Raw genomic sequence first — 15,411 nt, forward strand, 5'->3', positions numbered from 1 at the left:
CACTGCCTGGAGCTTCTCAAAGAAGTGCTATATAAGTGAGCATGTGGCATTCACTATCCACAACTCCTCCTCCTCTGATAGACCACAAAACTATAGGTCTTGCCTACCTCCCTACCACTGTTACAAGGACCTATTGGATTGCAATGAGAAAAAAAAGCCAACTTCAACCAGCAACAAATGTTTAATTTAATCAAACAACTTATTTTCATTCTAACTTACCATGCAATTTTAGACTTAACTGACAACATTGGTCAAATACCATAAGCACAAAATTCTGTGCTAAAAAATATCCTGTTGGGTAATCCATGCAGATGTAACAGGATGAACCGAGCAATACAGCTTCCTGTTTTCTCAGAAACATAGAAGTGACGGCAGAAGAAGACCAAACAGCCCATCCAGTCTGCCCAGCAAGCTTTCACACCTATTTGTTTTCAAAATTTGTTACTCTGACCGCTGAGGTCAGGGCCCTTATTGGTAACTATTTGGTTCCAATTCCCTTCCACCCCCACCATCGATGCAGACAGCAGTGCTGGAGCTGCATCTAAGTGAAGTATCTAGCTAATTGGTTAGGGGTAGTAACCGCCGTAATAAGCAAGCTACTCCCGTTTGTTTACCCTGCATGTGCAATTCAGCCATTGTTGGTTTCTAAATATAAATCCTCTTTACTTAATTCCTTCTGTTGCTGAAGCAGTGAGCTGCGCTGGATACTTATTCCAAGTCAAGTATCAGGCTTAAATTGATTCGGGGTAGTAGCTACTGTAACAAGCAAGCTACACCCATGCTTATTTGTTTACCCAGACCATGTAATTCATTCCTTGTTGATTGATGCTGAATATAAATCATCTTTTCTTCATTTTCCCTGCCGTTGAAGGAGAGAGCTTTGCTGAATGTGCATTGAAAGTGAAGTATCAGGCTTATTTGATTTGGGGTAGTAACCGCCGTAACAAGCAAGCTACTCCCCTGCTTTTTTGTGGAAGAAAATCCTTTTTTCCACATTTCCTCTTGCCGTTGAAGCATAGAGCAATATTGGAGACGCATTAACTGTGTGTATGTTTATTGAATAAGGATATTAATCTCCAGGTAGTAGCTGTCATTCCCGCAAGCAAGCCACCCCTTGCCTCTTCTCTTCATTCACATCCTCTAGACTTTATGGATCCACAGTGTTTATCCCATGCCCCTTTGAAATCCTTTACAGTTTTGGTCTTCACCACTTCCTCCAGAAGGGCATTCCAGGCATCCACCACCCTCTCCGTGAAGAAATACTTCCTGACATTGGTTCTGAGTCTTCCTCCCTGGAGTTTTAAATCGTGACCCCTGGTTCTGCTGATTTTTTTGCAACGGAAAAGGTTTGTCATTGTCTTTGGATCATTAAAACCTTTCAAGTATCTGAAAGTTTGAATCATATCACCCCTGCTCCTCCTTTCCTCCAGGGTGTACATATTTAGATTCTTCAATCTCTCCTCATAAGTCATTCTATGAAGACCTTCCACCTTTTTGGTCGCCCTTCTCTGGACCGCCTCCATCCTGTCTCTGTCCCTTCGGAGATACAGTCTCCAGAACTGAACACAGTACTCCAGGTGAGGCCTCACCAAGGACCTGTACAAGGGGATTATCACTTCCCTTTTCTTACTCGATATTCCTCTCTCTATGCAGCCCAGCATTCTTCTGGCTTTTGCTATCGCCTTGTCACATTGTTTCGCCGACTTCAGATCACTAGAGACTATCACCTCGAGGTCTCTCTCCTGCTCCGTACATATCAGCCCTACTCCCCCCATCGAATACAGTTCTTTTGGATTGCCACACCTCATGTGCATGACTCTGCACTTCTTGGCATTGAATCTCAGCTGCCATATCTTCGACCATTCTTCCAGCTTCCTTAAATCCTGTCTCATTCTCTCCACTCCTTCCGGCGTGTCCACTCTGTTGCAGATCTTAGTGTCATCCGCAAAAAGACAAACCTTTCCTTCTATCCCGTCTGCAATGTCGCTCACAAAGATATTGAACAGGACTGGTCCCAACACCGATCCCTGCGGCACTCCACTCAACACTGCTCTCTCTTCAGAGTAAGTTCCAGAAACAGGGGTAGGGCCATTTACTCTTCCATTAATGTGATTAGTGTGGGGGTAAGAAATTAAATGTTTTACTAGATAACAGTATCTTCTATAAAAGTGAAATTTAGGGCTGGCTTGGTGGCAAGAGTGCTGCAATGTAAGAGACCTGGGTCAGGTCTTTTGCTTCCACAAGGCTGGCTGGGGATTCTGCAGAGCCTCTGACATCACTTAATGGCAACACCAACCAGTTGGACTTAGGACACTGGGTCCTTAAAGGAACCACAGTTTGATACCTGGCAAAGGGTCATCATCGTAATGGATGAGCTAGATAGGATTTAAAAATAAGGGAAAATCCCCTGGATGTTTGTGAATGAAGGCTCGTGGTGCCATAGCCCAAGAGGCTAGTTCCAGCTGAGCTGGAAGCCGAGAAAAGCAGGAGGAAACAACCAGGCCAGAAAACTTTCATAAAAAGTGTGAACTTTAAAAAGAAATTTACTAAAAGATAAGGGATGCTATTTGAGGAGGGCTTATCTTGTCAACCTGTTGAGTACAAATTATTTAGCTGAGTACAAAGGTTATTTTCCTTTCATTATGTTCACTCTATTACCCTATTAAATCACTCAGATCTGCAATACCTTTAAACAGACCCACTGTAATAAACTGTAAAGTCACAGAGCATTACACCTCTATGTGGAAACAAGGACAAGATGGGAGGATGGGACGCAGATATTTCTTGTCAGTGATTAACTGCATAGAAATAACAGTTCAAGCAAACTGAGAACAGTGAGACATGTAACCAAAATCTTTAGGGAAAACAAAAATGCTGTGGGGCATGTGTGGTTTCAGGAAATCTCTAGAAAAATGATTTAGGAAACAGTCTAGACAGCACTAATGTGCAGAATACGAAGGATTTCCCTAATAAAGATTCCTACTAATAGGGTTGCTGCATTGAACATGTTTCTAGAGCCCAAGAGATTAGTTAACAGGATAACTTCCTCTTCTGAAGCATGTGATCTTCAGTTTGACAGGTTTTAAAAACAATTTTCCTGGAAAATAAAGAGAGGAAGCCTGTATGAGGGGGTGTGTATATGCATGAGAGAGAGGGACAGAGGGAGCCTGTGTGAGAGGCAGTAATGAGAGAGGGGTCAAACTCTGGGAGTGGAAGGGGTTGAGTCTAGCGGGGAAGAGGAGCGTTATCCAGTATTTGGACGCGCTAGCTTTACCCCTTATTCAGTAAGGGGTAATAGTGCATCCAAAACGCGCATCTAAACCCCCCCCCCCCCCCCCCCCCCGAACCTAATAGCACCCGCAACATGCAAATGCATGTTGATGGCCCTATTAGGTATTCCCGCGCGATTCAGAAAGCAAAATGTGCAGCCAAGCAGCACATTTTACTTTCAGAAATTAGCGCCTACCCAAAAGGTAGGCGCTAATTTCCCCGGGCACCGGGAAAGTGCACAGAAAAGCAGTAAAAACTACTTTTCTGTGCACCCTCCGACTTAATATCATGGCATTATTAAGTCAGAGGTCCCAAAAGTTTAAGTAAAAAATCAAAATGGGCCCACGGCTGGCAGGTCGAAAACCGGACGCTCGATTTTGCCGGTGTCCGGTTTCCGAACCCGTGGCTGTCAGCGAGCTCAAGAACAGACGCCAGCAAAATTGAGCGTCGGCTGTCAAACCTGCTGACAGTCACCGCTTCCGTCAAAAAAGAGGCGCTAGGGATGCGCTAGTGTCCCTACGCCTCTTTTTACCGCCGGGCCTAATTAAAATAAATTAAAATACTGTACCATGCGCACAGGAGAGTGGCCTCTGCGCGCGCCAGGAGAGCGGGTACCCGCTCTCCCATGATTTTACTGTATTGGCCTGTCAATGATAAAGTAGTAGCTATTCCTTAAGTCTACTTGGCTAATAATTTATGGACTTCTCTAGGAACTTGTTCAAACCTTTTTAAACCCTGTATGCTAGCTGCCTTAACCACGTCCTCTGGCAATGAATTCCAGAGCTTAACTGTGCAATGAAGAATTTTCTCCCATTTATTTATTTATTTAGAACTTTTCTATACCGACTTTCCAATAACAGAATTACTGATCAATTCGGTTTACATTCTGAACAATAACAGTGACAAGTAAATGTCTTACAAGGCACAGGTTGAAGTAACTTGGAAATAAATATATGGGGTTAATAACATAAAAGTACATGATACAGAGCCTAATGTAGGCAGAGGTAGTAAATCAGAGGTAGTAAATCAGGGCGAGGCCACTGGCGCTGCCGACGGAAAGCGGCCGGATGCCCAGGTGTCGTCACTCAGCCCCGGTGCACCAGCGGTTCCCTTCCTGTCCTATGGACCCCGGATTGAAGGGGAGACGGAACATCCAAGAGCGCCGCTGCGGCCACAAACATCTCAAGGCCTTGGAGACTCCCAAAGAAGAGATAGGGATTTCCATAGACTTCGGAGAGCCCGTTGGATCTAGGCTCCAGGGAGAATAAGGACGAAGCGCGGCGAGTGGATTTGAGCAAGGAGGGCCTCATGGAGACAAGAGGTAGGGAGACAGATACATGTAGTACTAAATACTGAGCTGGAAATGCCGGACAAAATAACTTTGGCTGAGGTTTGGAAAGTTCTTACAATGATGAATACTGCTATGAATGATTTAACGAATGCTGTTAAGCATAACATGGAGGTAACACATAACTTGGAAAATAAGCTACAGATGGCTGAAAAGGAAATTAAGGATATAAGACGTTCAATTCAATTTAATAAAATCCGAGGATTTGGCAACAAAGAAGATGGATTTCCTGGAAAATGAGATAAGGAGAAATTTAAGATTCCTTAACTTTCCAAAAACAAAATGGGCGAACCCAAAAGATCTCCTTAAAAGTTATTTAACCAATATCCTGGGTTTTTCAGAAAACAATTTGCCTGAGATTTCCAAAATCTATTACCTTCCTGGTAAAGAAGTAAGTCAACAACAAGAAGAACGGGATAATATTGCCTATGATAATCTTACAGATTTTCTGGAAAAATCATACGAAGCCAAGATTGAAGCAAGGACAACTTTGTTTGTGACCTTTATGCAGGCTCTGGACAGAGATAATATATTGAGATCATCATTCAGGAAACAGCTTTTCTATGGATATCATAAGTTTTTCCTGACATTACAAAAAAGACGCAGGAAAAAAGGAAGTTTTTCTTTCAATGAAAAATGAGGTGGTCTCTCGGGGGCGCCAAATTTTATTTAATGTTTCCTTGTCGGTGTATACTGATGTATAAAAATGATATATATCTTTTCAGATTCACAACAACTACGTGTATACTTGGACTCTCACTCTTAAATTGCTCTATGGAGGGGTTGGTTTATGAAAATATATACTGCATGACATGGTGAAACAGCTGCTTATGATTATTTTCTTATGAATCCGCTTGACATTTGGTTCTCCCACTATTCTTATAATATGTAACAAATCATATTTCCTGATTAATAATATTTTTACTTATTTGTATTTTCGGTTTCTTTTCCTTAACAATGTTTTCAATGTATTGAAATTGAAACCAATAAAATAAAAAAAAAAAAAAAGTGTTGACCACTATGACATCCAGATCCCTTTCCTGGATAGGGATTTAATATGGAACCTAACATCTTGTAACTACAGTGGAGGTTACTTTTTCCCCCCATGTGCACCGCTTTTGCTCTTGTCCACATTAAATTTTATCTGCAATATGAATGCACATTCTTCCAGTTTCACAAGGTCCTCCTGCAATTTTTCACAGTCTGCTTGTAATTTAACTCTGAATAATTTTGTATCTACAAATTTGATCAATTTACTTGTTCCCCTTTCCAGATCATTTATAAATATATTGAGCAGCACAGTTCTCAGTACAGATCCTTGAGGCACTCCACTATTTACCTTCCTCCACTGAGAAAACTGACCATTTAGTCCTACTCTGTTTCCTTTTAACCAGTTTGCAATCAATGAAGGGACAGGTGAACCAAGCTTCCTGAGGAGGGGAACTTTTAAGAGAGGGATTAGGAGGAACCTGCAAGGGAGTGGAGGGATAGGGATAGGACCAGGGAGGGAAACAGGAAAGTTCAGTGGGAAAGGGGAGCAGAGCAGGCTAAGGAGATGTAGGGAGTGGAGCGGTATTAAAGCCTTCCTCCAAAAATAAAATTCAAAAGTATGACCATGAAGGAGAGGGCAAATTAAGAGTGAAGAGGAAGGAAAAAAAGGGAGTGGAGATAATAGTGGTGATAAGTGAGGGTGAGAGAAGAGACTGTGGCATGGATGGGCAGTTTGGGGGTAGGGGTGGAGCAGGAGGGAGAAGACTGGTGAGGGATGGACTTAGGTTAGAGACAAGAATGACCAGTTGGACTGAGTCTTTTAGACTGAGTCTTCCCTTGCTTTTATTTTGGCCACGTTAATCTTTTCCATGTCCATATTACCGGCTCTTCTCTGGACATTTAAATAATCGGCTGGTCAGTCATACAACCTGCTGTGTTTTGTTTTTTTTCTTTTTTGCTGGGGGCATTGTAATTTATGTTGAGTTCAGTATCCCCAATCATTTTGAAAAGTTGGCTCCTACGGCGCACAAATCTACTAGTCAATCACTGAGAAGTTCTGAGTATCAGAATTCTAAGACAGCCACTACTGAGCATTTTCATCTTTTCCTTTCATCTTACACAAATTGTGCGTTAGCAAATCTGACTGAGGTGTAACACAAAGCAGAAATATTAACAAGAGGCGGAGCAGGCGGGGCTGCCAGTCAACCAGGCTGTTATACAATCACAACAACTTTAAACAGATACTTCCCAAGAGGGAAAAAATGACTGAACTAAAAATCATATGATCTCCCTTATTCAAGAATTATTAATCTCCAAGTCTAAACAAATTCCTCATTTTCTGACAGTGAGCCAAGACCAAAAACTGTAGGCTTAAAATATCCTTTCAAAGAGCAGAGGAACCATTTTTATTGCTTTAACTGAAAACACCTGAATCAGCCAGCCAAGCAGAAATTCAAGTTTTTCCAGGAAAAGGAGGTGACAACATGCAGATGTGCTAAAAAGATAAAATAGGGAAAACCATATTACTTCCTTATCAGAAGTCATGTTCTATTAAAGACATATGTAATGTTTCTCACCAAATGTAACACACACCAATGTAACATTTCTTCCCTATGGCTTTCAGAAAGACTGAGAAGTGACTGATCAGATTTAGATGACCTCTACCACAGGTGCCAGTTCTGCGGGTGCTGGGGCATCCCCACCCCCAATATTGTATCCTGCACACCTGTAAATTGGGAGCTGAGAGCTCCATGCTGCAGGACTTTGGGGGGGAAGGCAGTGCTTCTGCTTCATTATATAGACCACTGGCTGGCTGTGGAAGGTTTGACCAATAGGCTTCAGTGAAGGGCAGGAAAGAAGTGCCCGTCTTTCCTCCAATACAGCTCTCACCTCCCCCTGTGGTCTATCGGCTGCCTATAGAATGCCTGACCAAAAGACTGCAGGAGAAGACAGGCAATGCACTTCTGTCTCCTAGCTACTGCCCCCACCTTCCCTTGCAGCCTATAGTGCTGTGCGGTATCTAATTGGCTACAGAGGGACCTGGGTCATAGGATTGGCAGGCTTCCTGAGGTGCTGAAGTGTAGTGGACAGGGCTCATAGAGGGACAAAGGAGCTGTAAGGAGGATGAGAGGCTGAGAGACGGCTTAAAAAGGAAAACCGCAGCGAAAGAATAATGCAGTGAGGATCTGAGAGAGGAACTGAGTGAAAATTCTGGCTTGGGTAAGAGGCCAATGAGGATCTGTGAGGGGGAAGAGGGACAGGAGTAGACAGACCTACGCTGTGAGGCCAGATAGGGCTGAGAGAAGGGGATACAGGTGGGAGAGCAGGCAAGAGCTGTGATAAGAGGAGGAGCAGGGGTGCCTGGTAAGGTGACGAGAACTTGTAAAGGAGCTGTGTGGACAGGCTGAGAGGGGAGTTAAATCAAGGGAAGGGATCATGGTGGAGGGAAAGGCAAGAAATGAGAAGTTATTGAGCTGTGGAGAGACAGCTAGTAGAGATATACACATGGAGGAAAAATAAATTAAACAAGTTATAGAAAGACCAGAAAATAAGACTTCAAAGAAAAGGGAATGAGGAGACAGAGGAAACTAAGAGAAAGCCAAGAGCCAGCAGAGACAGAGGATAGGTTCACAGACAGAAAGGTTGGAAAAGTGTTTGAAGTTTGGTAAACATTTCTGTGCAGGGTCAAGGATGGACAGCAGGTATCATCTGCCTTTTTCTTCCAGCCTTGCAGCCACTCGGGTTAATAACATTTTACAGGAAGGATTGGGGAAGAGGGAGGCAGTTGTAGGGCCAAGCGAGCATCACAGGCTCAAAATCTCTTTAATTGGCAGTTCCACTATTACGAGGGACTGTGGTCAGGGTCAGAGTTGAACATTGCTCCCCCTTCTTACAAAAATACATGAAAATTCCACTTTTAAAACCCCACAGGAGACAGCAGTTTCCAAATCAGGGGCAGGAAGCATCACATACAGCTTGTGGAGATACTAACTGCTGAGCTAACAGAGTTCAGGAGACGCAGGCGTGGAGCATCTTATATGGACTTTGCAGGCAAGGAGCTAGTTCTAGCCTGGAATCTGTGAATACCAAAGTGCTGCAGGGAGTGGGAATACAAGAACAGTTCCAGGAAAAAAAAAAAAAGTGCATGGGGTCAGGGAGTGCAGAGCAGGGAAGTGATTCAAACCTGTGGATGAGGGAGAAATCACAAACTGAAAGATGAGCTGAGCCTGCCAATGAAGGGAAGCCTAAAATGAGGACAAGGGGGGGGGGGGGAAGGAAATCAGTGAAGGGATGATGAAGCAAGCCTGCAGTGTAGGGCAGCTGGCTAAGGAGGAACCTGCTGGAGAGTGAAGGGATAGGAAGAGGAATGGAAAGACAGGTCAGTGGGAAACCGAGAGGAGAGCAGGCTAAAGGCTGGAGAGAATGGAGCTGGAAAAATGGTATTAAACCTCCTCCCATTTATTAGGGCCATGCACTCAAGCAGGATGCGCCCAGCCAAGTTATCCCTCCTAGTTCACCAGATGATCTGTTTGGCCATGACCAGAAGGTAGTTGACCAGGCGGTCTCAGGCCCGAGTGGAGTCCCTTGGCACCTCGCACCAGTAGATGAGCATATGGGGGAAGAAATGAAGCCAGAACATCAAGAACAAAAAGGTAAGGCAATCCAAACACACCATTAAGTGAGTGCACCCCCATCACCAAGTCCCTGAGGGATTCCTCTTCCCTGAAGAACTGGCACAGCAGGGTGAGCCCCTCACCCAGGTTAAAAACCTGTCTGCTACCAGTGCCATCCTCCATGTAAAGTTCCCACTGTAGCTGGGAGCCACCTCTAGCTCCCAGGACCTTGTGCCAGGCAGTGCCTGGGTGGGAGGTGAAGGTGAGGTAGTGTACCATATGTACAACGAGCAGGTAGAACAATCTCCGCCTCAAGGTGCAGAGGAGTGTCAAGGGAAAGTCCCGCAGTCTATTAAGACTGCAGGCACAAGGAGGACAAGGCAGAGGGGGTTCATTTATGGCATCCTAGGTCCCACGGGAGATGCTAGGGGATCTGGGTAGAAACCCAATCTGCAGAACCCCCTCTAACAAAGCAAGCTTGTCGGTGGGCAGCAATTTTTTCACCTGTTGGAGCAACGATTCTAATGTATGGTGAAACTAAACCAGCTTTACTGGCTCCACCCACTGCCAAGAGCAGGCCAGCATGTCAACTCAGGTCGCATCCAGCCAGGGGTGCACTGCAGGATTCCCCAGTGCCTCCACACCCAGAGCAGAGTTGTGGAGGAGAGGTTCCTCCATGAGGTCCTCTTGGGCGCAGCCTGCTTTCAAGGCCATGGCCACTAGGCTCACTGGCGTAAGCTGAGAGGATAATCCACAAGTTGGATTCTCTCAGCACCAGCCCCGAGACTCTCCCGCGCAATAAGCATAGGAGCATCTCAATGACCAGCAAGTAGAGTTGTCCTGACAGGGGGCACTCTTGACACTCCACACCCAAAGACCAGAGGCACTGCCAAGAGGCAAAAGAACACTATTCGTTTGCCCAAGGCTATAGGAATATACTCATTCACCAAGTTGATCATGCAGTCCTCCAGCACTAAGCCAAAGTGCACCATCCATCCTGGCGCAATGGATTGGGTGTCCAGCACCTCAGCTTGCAGGGACTTAGCCAGAAGGATGGCCACTCTACCAGCCACATCAGCTGAAGACTACCCTGTCCTTCCACTCCAGAAGCCTCTACCTCTGTAGCCTTCCTGCAAGAGGACTACACTACTCCAGAGTACTCACTTTCCTTCAGGAAGGTTAGCACTTGGTGCCTGAGACTCACCCTGCAGCCATTCGCTTTGAGGGTGCCAAACACCGAAGCCATCTTTTGTCAAGAGATATCTGGGTATGTGTCTCAGCAGCTCCATTACAGGGCCACCGAGAGTTGCATGGTCCTTTCTGGGCAGGCTTCAGGCAGTCCGAGCACAGGAAGCCATTCCACCAGAGTTCTCATCAGAAGCTTTACTCACTCTGTTTTTATGGGTCATCTCTTTAATCAAGCATGGCTGCCTCTGGAGAGGGATTAGGACCAAGAGACCAGCGAGTTCCATGCACACCCTCAGACCCCTTTGCTTGGTCTTCCCCTTTCACTCACTTGCCCCTCTCTCTTTATCCATACTCTGTGTGGGTCCTCCTGGGACTGGGGCCAGGAAGGGAGAATCCCCCTACCACTACCCCTCCACCCACCAGCCATCTGCATTGCTGCCCCTCCTGTCGCCTTTAATGGGTGCAATACCTACCAGCAGGGCAGTTTCAATAGAAATGCTTCTGTCATGGGAAGCCAGTCTAGGATCTCAATTTCCAAGTCTGAGGCCACACCCAGAAGGTGTAGCCCTCTCGCAGAGAACAAGCTGCCCTACTGGCTGGCCCAGCCCTTGCACTGCTCCTGCCAGTTCGCTCCCACTTAAGGAGGTACCCTCTAACCTCCCACGGGTCCTCGCTCCCCCCAACCCGGGATGGGGTAATTGGGAGGGGACACCTGGACACTGGCCCTGGGGGTTGACCCACCAGGTCAAAGCGTTGAGGGACAATTCCCCTCAGCCATAACCTCCTTGGGCCCTGCCACGTCCTCGGTTGGTGGCGGACCTGGGCAAGTGGGAGTGGGAGGGGTCAGAGCAGAATGCATTAGCTCAGGAAAGAAGGGACCGAAGGGCCAGCTCAAAGTCCCAATTCAGACCAAATTCACCAGTGTCCTGGGAGTTTGGGAGCTCTGGGTTAGCCACTCCAAATAGTCTCAGCTCTTCTCCTCAATCTACTCACCAGCCTTTTCAATGGAGAGGAGTTCAGTACTGTCTGCCTCTTCCATTGTCCTTGAAGGGGGTTGTGGAATCAGACCAGGAACGCAGGAGGCTGGTTCCAGGGCTTGGGTCACCCCTCCCTTGCTTTTTGGAAGATGAGGCTGAGTGGAGTACCCCATGGCGATCCCTTCTGCCCAGAAGGGGAAGGAGAATCGGGGTGCGTCAGGAAAGCAACACAAGCAGATCCTCTATATAAAGAACTACCTGCCCCTGCCTACACCCCTCTCCACCCAAAGCGTGACTAGAGTGCAGCCGGGGTCCCTCAATGTGGTTGCCAGAGAGAGGGAGCCTATATGAAGAGATTGTGAAGGAGCGTGTGTGAGAGAGAGAGAGAGAGATTGGGAGACCGTGTGTGAAAAAGGGATCGTGTATATGCGGGGGTGCTGGCCTGTGTATGTGTGAAAGAGCCTGGGTGAAGGGGTGCATGAGAGAGACATAGGTGGCCTGTGTGAGGGTATATGCAAGAAAGAAAGGGAGCTTGTGTGGGTGCATATGCAAGAGAGAGGGAGCCTGTATGAGGGTGTGTGTATGTGCAGTAGAGAGGTAACATGTGTGTGGGAGAGGGAGCCTGTGTGAGTGGCAGTACTGAGAAAGGGGTCAAACTCTGGGAGTAGCAATAGAGTGGAAGGGGTTGGGCCTAGAGGTGGAGGGGAGAGATACTGGCAGGTGAAGAAGTTGGGGCATGAGAGGCCAGGGGAGTGGGGAGAACGAGTGGACGAACACAGTGAATTTCTAGGGAAATTCTGCTCAAAATATTTAAAATCATGCATGTTTATATAATAACTTTTCTGTATTAATTTAAAATGTAATTACTTAAAGACTGTCATGTAAATTGTGTTATTTTGACCAATATAAAGTTTGCAGAATTTAAAATTTTTACACCCAATTCCCCCAGGAGAAGGGGTTCCCTTAAAGGAGAAAAAAAAAAAAAGAAAAAGAGCCTTCTGCTATTAACTTCTAGCAGGTAGGGGGAGGGAGCGCAAGGAGCAAAACTAAGGATTATTCAGGGCCTCCTGGTGTGTGACCTAAAGTGTTACCAGCTGCTAAAAGGAAAGGACGGTAACACAGTCCAGGAAGGAAAAAAAAAGTGCATGAAAACAAAAAGCAAACTCCAACTGAGAAAAAAAAAACCCAACCCCCAAAATCCTAACCTGCTTGGTGGGCTAGGCATATATTCCTGCAGGACTTCCTTGGTTGATATTAGTGAGGCTCAAAAATGCTGTCCTCCAGCAAGGTCCTAGCAGGAAGCACAGAGCTGCTGGGAAATGGGAAGTAGGCTTAAGGGATGTAGAGTATGAAGCTGAAAAAGGGCATATTAAACCCCCTTCCCTCCAAATATAAAATTCAAAGTGTGGCCATGCATGAGGGGGAAGAATTAAGAGTGCAGAGGGAGTAAGGAGAGGAAGAGTAAAATGGAGAAACTAGGAAGAGCTGATCAGGAGAAAGAGAAAAAAGGAAGGGGGGGGAGCAGGAGTGAGGAGACTACTGGGGATGAGCTGGGGTGGGGATAAGAATGGCAGGTGGGACCAAGTCCTTCCCTAGCTTTTGTTTTGCCCATATGAGTCTTACCCCTGTCCACATTACATTTACATACATGTGTGTTTTGCTTTTGTTTTTTCTTTTTTTGCTGGGTGCACTGTCATTTGTATTGAGTTAAACACCCCTGACCATTTTCAAAGTTGGCTCCAATGATCACTACAAACAAAAACAAACATGACCAAGCAAGTAAAGAAGATTATATATCAGAAAATAAGAACCATAGAACTAAATCTGCTAGCTATATCATAATTAACAATCCAACTTCATAAGGGTTACATTTGGATTAAAATAAAATTAACCATTCACTACCAGCATTAAAAAAAAATGTAAAACATTAACAATAAGCACCAAATAAAAATGTCCTAGCTAGACCAGCACTGATATCCTCCAAAAGTTACTAAGTCCTTTTGGTTAAAGTCCTGGGCTGCAGTCAAATATCCAATAACTTTATGGCCTTCATACCTCATAAACTCATACTCTTCTAGGACAAAGCCTGCAATTGTCCTACCATGGCAAACATGCCCACCACCCCTTACTTCAGTAGCTGCATTGTAAATCTTTTCCCTCAAATCTCTTGTACTCATTTGTCGTCTCTTTATTCTTGATAGCTTACTACCCAAATATCTACATGGACAGCGTAGTAATCCTGGAAGGCTTTTTCTCGTTTTGATATTATGACGTATTGAATAATTCCTAAAAGAGCAAGGCATAGGAAGCTAGTGTTATATGTTGTGTGCAATAAAATCAAATACCTTTAGAAAGGAAAGGTTGTCGCATGTGTTAAAAAAAAGACAGTTTAAGGGGAAAAACAAACTTGAAACTTCTTTAATGTACACTGATAAAAGTGAAAGATGAAGAACGAAAGAAAAGGAAATCCTGCTTTGCATAAAGTGCAAAGTCAAAAGGAGCTAAAGATCAACCCCTAAGTTTATGTGGCAGAGGGAGGCGTTTAACTCCGCCAGGCAGAAGCTGCGCTCTGCGGTACTAAATCCGCAGCTGCCCGGCATTAACGCGGCCCAGGCCGCCCCCGCAGCATTCACGGAAGGGAAGCGGGACAATAGCACATGAAAGCCGGCCTCGCTGCACTCACCTCGCAGCCCATCACAAACCCTTCCCCACCCAAGCGCCAGTAGCTTCCCAGGGCACCCGAGGCGGCCCGGAGACCAGGCACACAACTTACCCAACACGTCCCCGCCGGCAGAGTATGCCCCGGCCGTGGGCCCAGGGGAGCCTGCGCTCTGAGCAGCCCTGGGCTCCAACACACGCTCCAGGCTTTCGGCCGTTTCTCCAAGCCTCTTGCCGCCCCCCTGTGCAACGCCGACCCCGCACAGCCTGCCTCAAACCTTCGCCGTAGCGCTCACCAAGGGTCGGAGGGGGCGAACGGCGGACGGAACGCAGCGTCACGCACCAGCTGTGAAACGCTCCGCCCACCTCCCTCGCGCAGCTCCTCTCCCACCCTGCGCGGTGACGCTAACTCTCCTGCCGCTAGTGACAAAAAAAAAAAAAAATTCTGTATTACAAAGAAAGAGGGCTGGGCCTTTCAGGGAGGGAGATAAGTTTTTTTGGCTGTTTTTCTACACCTCTCGCAGGCAGAGGTAGCTGCTAAATCTCCTTCGGTGCCCTGCTGCACGGTTCCAATTTTTCAAGGGTTAGGGACTGAGGGTAAATTCTCCCTAGAAGTTAAGAGAGTAGAAAAGTTATAACTACTAATTTAAGGACTGATTTGCTTCTCTTTCCTTTGTAAATTTTACTCACTGGAGAGTAAATCATCTAACAACTAGTACTACATCTTCTTTTTAAGTTTCTCCTTTCTATTTTTGAATAACCTCTGTCTCTATTTCTTTATTGTCAGTGCCTAACTGCAACAAGGTTTTTCTGCCTCTGCCTGGAGTAGAGCTGGTTTAGAGACAGTGCTGTTTTCTCCTGCTGACTCCCTGGGAAGAATAAGCCTCAGGGATAAAGAATGCTATAGAGAGAGTGAAAGTTAGAATGGAGACAAACAACAGACTGGAGCTCAAAAGAGGGAGAGACGGCTACCTTTAGGGCTGGAAAAGGGGGATAGCAACAGATAACTGGGATAAGGCAGACAAAACTACAGATGGGCTTGAAGATGAGGAGAGATAGTAACAGATGGGCTGGGAAAAGGAAGACAGAGCTACAGACTAGTCGAAGAGGAGGAGAGACAACTGGAAGAAGGGAGAGAGTTACAGATTAGTGCTGGCAGAAGAGGCAAGACAGGTACAGACTAGGGCTAGGAGAGGGACACAGAAGGCTAGAGATTAGAGTTGGGAGGTGGTAAGAGACAGCAAATGACAGATAAAGGTTAAAAAAAAACATTTATTTTTATTATGTGACTTTTGAGAGTTTGGGCCTTTTTTATTTCTTTATTGAAGAGCAAGTGGTACAGTAGTCATAACAGATACAATCACTA

The 15,411-nt window shown here is 45.8% G+C and overlaps 1 protein-coding gene across 1 annotated transcript in view; it reads right to left on the reverse strand.

Moving 5' to 3' along the window:
• SUSD6 (sushi domain containing 6) overlaps nucleotides 1–14,425 on the reverse strand; it is a 176,642-nt gene extending 162,217 nt beyond the window's left edge. Inside the window, exon 1 of the mRNA XM_029598794.1 lies at nucleotides 14,161–14,425. The gene's annotated coding sequence lies outside the window, so the exon portion shown is untranslated. The remainder of the gene's footprint in view (nucleotides 1–14,160) is intronic.
• Between the last annotated feature and the right edge of the window lie 986 nt (nucleotides 14,426–15,411).

The sequence above is a fragment of the Rhinatrema bivittatum genome, chromosome 4 (assembly GCF_901001135.1).
Source record: "Rhinatrema bivittatum chromosome 4, aRhiBiv1.1, whole genome shotgun sequence".
NCBI lineage: Eukaryota > Metazoa > Chordata > Amphibia > Gymnophiona > Rhinatrematidae > Rhinatrema > Rhinatrema bivittatum.